This window comes from Panicum hallii, chromosome 6 (genome assembly GCF_002211085.1).
Source record: "Panicum hallii strain FIL2 chromosome 6, PHallii_v3.1, whole genome shotgun sequence".
Taxonomy (NCBI): Eukaryota; Viridiplantae; Streptophyta; class Magnoliopsida; order Poales; family Poaceae; genus Panicum; species Panicum hallii.
In genome coordinates this window covers 31,535,132-31,544,688 of record NC_038047.1, presented here as the reverse complement: position 1 = coordinate 31,544,688, position 9,557 = coordinate 31,535,132, and positions in this window count along the sequence as shown.

Here is a 9,557-nt window from a genome sequence, read left to right as displayed (position 1 = left end):
AATGCCAACTGGTTTGGAGTCCTTGGGTAGGAATGATCGGTGATGTTGGAGGTGAACGCAGGGAAGCGGTAACTATCATCAATGTCGTGGTATCTATCAGGTCGGTCCCTTCTCCTTGCCTCAATGACACGCCGCGCGTCGCGACCATCATTAATCTTCTGCCTTAGATCAGCCGTAGGAGTGTTCTGTAGGCTGGTCTCAGGCTGGGCTTCACCCCGAGGCCTTACGTTGTGCTGGCTGTGGGGTGATCGTGGAGATTGCTGCACACGAAACTAATAATCGGTTACTGGAAGTATGAGAATGAGGCCCCTTCAGCAAGCTTGCGAGTAATACCACTTGGTAAACTTGTCGATGGCCACCAACACGTGTGTGAAACCTCCTAGCATAGTTGTTAAGGGCGCTATCATGTCCAGGCCCCATCATGCAAATGGCCATAAGGTGGTATAGTGATGAGGTTATGAGCCGGAACATGGGGCTGTTTGCCAAAGAACTAGCAGTTGGTACACCGGCGAATGAGTGATTCGGCATTTGCTAAAGCAGTCGGCCAGATCAAAATGCCTTGCCGACTAGTGTGCAAGAAGCCGCATGGTTCCAGCACATGCCTTTGTGAATCTCTTTGAGTATCTCTTTGCCCTCCTCTGTGCTGACACACTTCATGAGTATGCCTGATGCTGATCCATGCTTGTACAGGTTACCCCTCCCCCATTAGAACATACCCTTTACTGCGCCTTAGGATGCAAGTAGCTTCAGCGCTTTTTGGGTCGACACCGGGAGGTAGTTTGTGCTCCTAGATGTAGTCGATGAAGGCCACCCTCCAGTCAACCTCGATCATCAAGACCTGTCGGTCGGGTTCCTTTGGACTCTGAGCGATGGAACTTAAGTTTGGTGCCTTGATGGAAGGGTGATGCAACTTGTGAATGAAAACTCCGGTGGGACGTTAGCTCGATCAGAACCCAGTTTGGAGAGCACATCCGTGCCCACATTGTTGTCGCGAATCACATGGTGAATTTTCAACCCCGAGAACTCATTCTCGAGCTTGCGTATTTCCATAACATACGTGTCCATGGTGTCCTTGTTCATGTCCCACTCCTTGTTGACTTATTGAACCACCAGTAATGAGTCACCGTAGATGAGTAGTCACTTGATGCCCAAAGAGACTGCCAGTCGTAACCCATGCAATAATGCCTCGTACTCAGATTCGATGTTAGAGACCTTGAATAGTATTTGGAACACGTACTTGAGCTGTTCTCCTCTCGGGCTGATGAAAAGTACTCCCGCACCACCGCCACCGAGCTTGAGTGAGCCGTCAAAGTACATGACCCAATGCTCTGGCTGGTTGGTTGGGGCTTCCACTTGGTTTTCTCACCACTCCGCCATGAAATTGACTAATGCCTGCGACTTGATGGCTGTCCGAGGCTTGAAGTTGAGTGTGAGGGCTCCTAGCTCCATGACTCACTTGGAGATGCGTCTGATAGCATCCCGATTGTGGAGAATATCCGCCAATGGAAAGTCAGAGATCACCAGGATATTGTATGTGTCAAACTAATGGCGAAGCTTCCTGGAGGTGATAAGTATACTGTAAAGTAGTTTCTAAATTGTTGGGTAACGAACCTTGGATTCAGAGAGGACTTCGCTGATGAAGTAGATTGGTCGTTGCACTTTGAAGGCGTGGCCTTCTTCCTGTCGCTCCACCATGATTGCCGTACTGACGACATGAGTAGTCACGGCGATGTAGAGTAGTAGATTCTCGCCTGGTTGGGGAGCCGTCAGGATGGGTGGCGACTGCAAATGGTGCTTGAGATCTTGCAGCGCATGGTTTGCCTCCTCGGTCCACTGGAACTTGTTGTGGAGCTTGACCAATTTGAAGAAGGGTATACCCCTTTCTCCAAGCCGAGAGATGAATCGATTCAAAGCTGCCATGCAGCCTGTGAGCTTGTGGACGTCCTTGATCATCCTTGGGGCATCCATGGCTGTGATGGCATTGATCGTCTTCGGGTTGGCTTCAATTCTTCGGTGGCTGACAATGAACTCGAGTAGTTTTCCTTGAGGCACGCTAAAGACCCACTTTATCGAGTTAAGCTTCCATCAAAACTTCCGCAACCTGTTGAATGTTTCCTCGAGATCGGTGATGAACTCGTCGTGGGATCCGGTCTTGATGACCATGTCATTGATATAAGCTTCAACATTGTGGTGTAGCTGGTCTGCGAGGCTCAGTTGGATGGCCCGTTGATAGGTGGCTCTTGCGTTCTTCAACCTGAATGACATTGTAGTGTATGTGTATGCTCCAAAGGGGGTGATGAACATCATTTTAATCTGATCTTCATCCTTGAGAGCTATCTGATGGTAGCCCAAGTAGCAGTCGAGGAACGAGAGCAAGCCGCAGCCAACCGTAGAGTCGATGACTTGGTCGATGCGTGGGAGCGCGAAGGGGTCCTTCGGGCAGTGTTTATTGATATTAGTATAATCCACACACATCCTCCATTCATTATTATTCTTTTTCAAGACTAGTACAGGGTTAGCTAACCACTCAGGGTGGTATACTTCAGTTGTTTTGGTTGCTCTTTCTTGATGGCCTCTCTCTTGTCGGGGGCAAAGCGTCGTAGTCGTTGCTTCTTCAGAGTGGCTTTAGGGTTGACTTTTAGGCGATGCTCGATCAACTCCTTGGGCACCCCTAGCATTGTGACAGTTCATGTGTTTGTAAGTTAGACATATATTTGTTAGTGTGAAATATGTGTTTGTTTGTATAAAGCTCATGTGTGTTTATGTGAAGCTTTTGAAAAATTTAAGTGCCAGTAAAAGGGTACTTTTGTAATTATAGAAAAACCTAGGGTTGTTTTTGCAAAATGTAATTGGATAGAAGGTAACTTCAAAATAAGTAAAGAGTAGTTTTGCAAATATATTTTTCTTACTTTATGTCTTGTAAAAAATATATATTTACCCAACAGTTGCATTAGAAATGTATGAGTTAAATTGTGTAAAAATTTGAGTAAAGTTGTGGAAATAGGGATATTTGTGTAATTTATTAACAGTACAAGTCCTTTTATGCAAAATAGGTGATTTACCAAAGTAACTTTCCAAAATTCTAGAAGCCAAAGGGAAATAATGTAAGTAATCATGACTTACATAGCATCTTGCAAATAGGCCCAGGTTATATGTAATTTACACTAACAATGACAAAGATTTTATAAAATTCAAATTTAGTCCAAGTCTTAAAATAAAACTTCATATTTTGAGTTTTGGAGTTCAAACCCTAAAACAAAGTTGTAGAGCTTGAAAAGTTGTACAACTTTCATTTTGGCCACATTTTTATTTGAGCTCTAGAACAGTGGTTAAATTCTTCTTTACCAAGAGGTCCCTGCAATTTTCTAAAATTACAAACAAGTCCTCAGGAAATTCCCTTTCTCTTCCTCCTCTGGCGCTGCTCTGTTTCTCTGCTCTGCAGCCCGCCGCTGTGCCGACCGCCCTCGCCAAATCCTGCTGCAGATTTTCCACGCGCCGCCCCAGCGCTAATGCTGATCCAATCCTCTCCACCTCCTCCACCGTAGCCTTATCCTCTCTCAGCGCTGCTATTTTCCCCCTTCCTTCCTCGTTCTGCTCAAGCCAAGGGGAGCAGACTCCACTACTGTTCCGGCCATCTTGGGCCGCCGCGCCTCAATTCCCTCCCGCAGGCGACTATGCCACCTGTGTCTCGTGCTGCGGCGCCCCTGTCCTCCTTCCACCTCCTGTGCACCTCCCTCTGCAACCGCCGCCTGCTATCTCCTCTCTTCTCCCTACTATGCGCTGCCGCCCCTCTGATTCAGGCCGCCCCAACCATCGCCTCTGGGTCCATACCGCCACCCCTGCCCTCCCCAGACCGGAGCTGCACCGCCCCGGCTCTTCCCCAGGTCGGGACTGCACCGCCGCCCCTGCCCTCCCCGGCCGGAGCTGTCTGCTCCACTGAGCTCCGCCTCCCCACCGTCGAGGACCTCCTTTTGGCCCTCCTGCCCGCCTTCTGACCCCCAAAACGGACCCCCGGTGAACTGCTCGAGCTCCCCGGTCCCCGGCATGACCTCCTCGTGCAACAATTGGAACAACTCCAGGGGGTTTTCTGCATTGTCATAGACTCATAGGTATAGTCTTTTATGGACCTAATTGTTTAAAGCTTTAAAAATTCATAGAAAGTAGTATATAAATCGTAAAATATCAAATAAAGATGTTTTGGAATCCTTGTGAGTAGCTCTATGCAGTATGTGTATAATTTTGTATGTGTTAGTAGAAAAATTTTGCTCTAGTTTAAATACTATTTTAAGTGGTTGCCAGTTTTGAAAATGCATAGCAAATGGTAGAAAAATGGTAAACATATAAAACCATTTGGGTTAGTTTTATTTTAGCATGAAGAACTTAGGAAAAATATTTAATCTACTATTTGTTTAATGCTTTTATGATGTTTGAATTAATCTTGAGTAATGCTTGTTTTAGCTTGCTTATTGGATATCTGCAGTGCTGGAAGTCAAAAATTTATGAAATTTACGCAGTAGCTTACTCTTTTGCATGTTTAATTTACTATAAAAATTTCGAACCTAGAAGCTATGTGCATGTTTGTAAATCTATTTTTATTCAGTTGTCTTGTTGAGGCTAAAATAAATACTTTAGGTCGGCAATAAATGCTGGTGAACTATTTTTACACTCCTTATCAGTAGGTTATTATGCAAGTTAATCTGTGTTACTAGATCCTTGCTGCATGCCAAGTTGCGGCATTTAATTGGGTCCTAGATATAGTTTTCTTGTTGAATGTTGCTAAGAAGTGTTTTCCTACCTGTGAATTTCAGTAGCTGATCCTTGTTCCTAAATAAGTCATGTTACAACATGAATTAGGGTTATAACGAGTGTCTCTGTGTGGTTGCTCAAATTCCGAGCGTATGCTTTAAAGTTGATTACTTAAGCATGATATTGTTTGTATGCTTGTTAAAACTAGCTCGTAACCTCGGTACAACTTAGCTAACATACCTGAGACCTTGTGACACTTGTGTCATAATGTACAACTTGGAATAATTTAGGAATCACTTAAAGCTATATTTAGTCATGTGTGCTTGTTATTACAATATGTTTCTTGTGCCGCTTGTTCGAATCTTAATTAGACTTGTTGTGCAACTTTAAAGCATAAGAGAGGTCTAATTCGAACGTGAAATGTTTGATTTATATTTAGCCTACTATTTGTGTGACACTAAACTTAATTAGCTATTGGTAGCCAAAGTCCTTGCCATAGATAGACTAAAGATAAATTGTGCACCATGCCTGATGTACTTGCTGCCCCTATGGCAGACTTTTTGTGATGATTGATTAACCCTTATTCATATGGATGCTCATACCTTTGCTCTGGTCTTGATTACAATCTTGTTAGAGCCCCTTCCTATGTAAAGATCCTAGTCTACCTCGTGTATCGACTACTTAGTTGATACACCTTTGTAACTATGCTTAGCAATCGGCTACTAGTTCAGCCGATTTTCGATAGGCGTGACCCCATCGGCCATGAGCCTTTTGACTTCTTCCCTACCGGCAAAAGCCCCTCGGCCCGATGTTAACCACCCTATCAGCCCGATCCGATGTTAGTGCCCTGACCGACCTGGTCCGATCTAGACAACCGCGTCGGCTATGCGTCAATCGGTTGTTTTGCTGATATAATCAAACCAATCAAACACTAATTACTTCGATTAACCCTCCAGTCAAGAATCGGATAGGCACATCCAATAGAGAACGTATCTATCGGCTAAGCATTGCCAGTACAGCATAGGTAATTGGCTACTTATGCCGATTCACAAATCTAACACATGCGCACATATTAACTCGGCCGATGTTCACACTCTCGACTAGTTTACCAATGCACAATCAAATAGTTACATACCCTGATCGGCTAACATGCTGATGTTCACAGATCGACTAGTTTGCTAAAAACACAAATCGGCTATGCCGATGCGCACAGTGATCAACTAGCCATCCCATTTAGATAACGTATCGGCTGCACATAGTCGATGTATCAGAGATGCACACACGATCTTAGAGTTCTGTTATCCACTAATCTAAGCCGATTCTAGTTGTTTCCCATAGCGGTCAAATATGGCCGATCAATCCTTAGTTTTCCCATCCTTATCCACACACTGTTATCAGCCGAATTATCGGCTGAGAGATCGGCTATATGCTTACCGGTTACATACCCTCAACCACATCCTCTTTAGTCTAATTCCGCACTTATGGTCTCACCAACCTAGTTTAATATTAGTGTTCTGTTACACCTAATTCTTGAAATAGGTCTAACTTAGATAACCCCATCGGCTGTACGGCACTCAATTGTTGTGTTGACGTAATCCAGCCGATGCAACCACACCTAGTTACGTAGGATAACACTTAAGCACATCTCAGTTAAGACACAACTGCTTTAGGAAACACCCCTTTGCTAAAGTAATCGATGTTTTCATCGATCAATTAAGAAACCGATGCACCTATCCATCGGCTACACAGGCCAAAATATACAACTCTAGATCAGTAAGATAGCACAGTAGACACGCCTCTGTTAGACATAACCAAAGCATGTCAATCGGCTAAACCTGATGCATCCTCATCGGTTAAGGCCAAGACCTATACACCAACCAATTAGATAACCAAACATGCTACCTAATGAAGTTAGTATAGATGTTTAGGGTAACCCACCCTGTTGCTTAACGTAACTAGTTAGTTTAGTTGATACTCAATAAATGACTGCCCAGTACAGGGTAGTTAGGTTGTTTATTGAAATGTAATATTCTTTTGTATGGATTGCAAATTTATTGTGAAATAACATAAAAAGTATATGCATTCCATAATTTATACCTTTGCACGTCATTTAGACTCGAGCACTCTCGCCGACGGAGATTACCAGCTAATCCCGGAACCAGAAGGAGTTTGTTTTGAAGACCCCGGGAACCTCGCCGTGGAATTCTCTGAAGCCCTGAACCAAGGTTCGGAAGATATTAACTTGACTAACCCCAGCCCCACCAGCGAAGGCAAGCCCCGGACATAACCCTTACTTTATCTATACCGCAAATTATACTATTTATATAAGTCTTTATGCATTAAGTTCTTAGGAATTGTTTGAAAACCTTAGTTGCATAATTCTAGGAACCAATGTATTGAACACTAGAACTTGAGTCCGACTAGCTGCTCTGCTTATAGGACCGGTAGAAGTCGAGTGATTTCCTGTCACTCGCGCGATATAGGAATTGTGATGTTTACATTCCTGTTATCACTATAAGGATGACGGACGGGAGTTTTATGAGGTATCATGGTTGAGATGATACCCCGTCTGTGTTGTTGAATTGGATAAGGTCGCAGTGTGTGGTAGCGGTGGCTAAGCATTTGAAAGTACTAGCCACATACCGTGAAATATGGTAAGCGGTAAGCCTAGTAACCAATCGGCCTGAGGAGTGGACATACCCTCCACCACATGTATTTGCTTCTTATGGTTACTTGATTCGACGTGTAGGAATACGTGTTGCTGGGCAACCAGGAGTACGGGTTTTGTAGTCGCGCTACAGACGTACGTCCTGCACTTTGGAAGTGCGTATGGTCCTACAGTCGCTTGTGGTGGATCTGATCCACGAGTCGGAATGAGAGGTAAACGGTTGCTTCGGAACAACCCTGTGGTGTTCCAAGCGTGTGTGTTAGGTTTACCCTTGCAAGGTTTTGAAATTCGATTCAGGAATCATCCGTTTCTCGCGGAGATTGAGACTGCTTAATCCCTTTGCCACATAGAGTAACAAGAGCAACTATGTGATTATCAAAGATGATGTTTGATTAAAGATTCTACCATGTTTGAGTAGTTATAAGTGCTTACCTCGAATGGTTAATCAACTAGAACCTGAAAACTAAAAGTTGAATTTAAGGATCTACTCTTTGTTGCTTTTCAGCTGAAAATCCTAACCAAAACCTGAAAAGTCTGCATAAGTCTAGATACATGGCTAAGTATACCATGAGCGGATAAGTCTTGCTGAGTATTAGTATACTCAGCCTTGCTTTTGTTGATCTACTTCAGGTAATCCTCCTGATGAACCAGCATTCATTACACCATGGCCCTACCCCTTGCCTGATGGTTGGTCCGTGGAGTGGAATCCGTCCCCGGCCAACACAGATTCCGCCGAGTGATATCATGCCATGGCTAGCATGATATCTGTAATAATGACGTGTTCAATATTTACGTTTTTAAACTCCGCTGCTTTGACTTAAAACCTACACCTGTTTTGTAATAATCTCCCTTCAGTGGGAACTAATGATGCTTTGTATATTTTTGTAATATATCTGCCTGTGGTGTAAAATGTATTGGCATTTATATCTCTGGACTCACCTTCGTGTGAGGTACCTTGTTGGATCCTGCGTTCGGTGGTTTATCGGGACGTTACCCGACAGGGCAAGGAATTATACCGTTTGAAGCACGAGGTACCCTCAAGAGAGGACTCGCGTACTTGAGCCGGTGTAATTCAGGTTGGTTCTGCCACAGCTGGTATCAGAGCTAACAAGTGTACCCTGGAGATATAATTAGCCCTAAAAGTAATTTTTTGATATAAAATTTGATTAATCAAGTATTTGCGAACTACGTTGGATTCGTTAAGGCTTATGTATAGTACGTAAAACCCTAGGGTAATGATATTAAGGGAATTAGAGGTGGCTATAGTATATATATAACCCTAACTACCAGCATTACTTTTCTGTCAAAACTTAAATTCATGCACAACCCAATTTTACTTTTTGTAACGACATCTTCGATGGTGAGGTAAGGAGGTAAGGATCCTCAGCCAACTGAGGGAGCTTGGCCTTCCCGTTGGTGATGCGAACCGAACGCTGTTTCTCAAGCAGTGGCCTACTTGAGATGCTGCCAATGTACCAACTTCGGTTGACTACATTGAGAGTATATAGATAGGTAAGGGGGTATGAATAGCAACATCCCCGCATTTTTGCGGTACCCCCGTGAATATGTTATCTCGATAACGTATGTTAACATTGTATGTACGGCGGTAATTGTACAGATGCTGTTTCTATAGTGAACAGTAATGATTGGGGACGCTTTCATGACATGCTGGCATGAAAGGTTTGGCATATATATCTCGTGTTTTCTGCAGGTACGTTAACCTCGTTACGTAAGTTTGAACGTAAGAACGACTAGTATATATATAGGGAGAGACGTATTTGTATTGTGCCACCGTACTTAACCACGTAAGACCAAGATTACTTGGCAGTTATTTTTGTTTGTGAGGACGTGTAGAATGTGCATGCATCATGTTATCTTGGATTAACCTGATTGCTTTGTTTGTTACGTTAATGTACTGAAATATGTGCTTGCATCTGAATGCTTGCCTAGAATTTGTGTTGTAGGAGTTAACGTAATATGCTAGGCTAACTTAGAGTTGAGAATGTCTTTTGTGAATCAAGTAAGTTGGGTCATGTTTGAACCTTATCATCGATCTTAGTTTGACAGCCAAATCAAACCCTTGATTTCGCTTTGAATCTGCTTTGGCAGAAACATTGAGCTTCTTCTTTGATGATTAAACCTT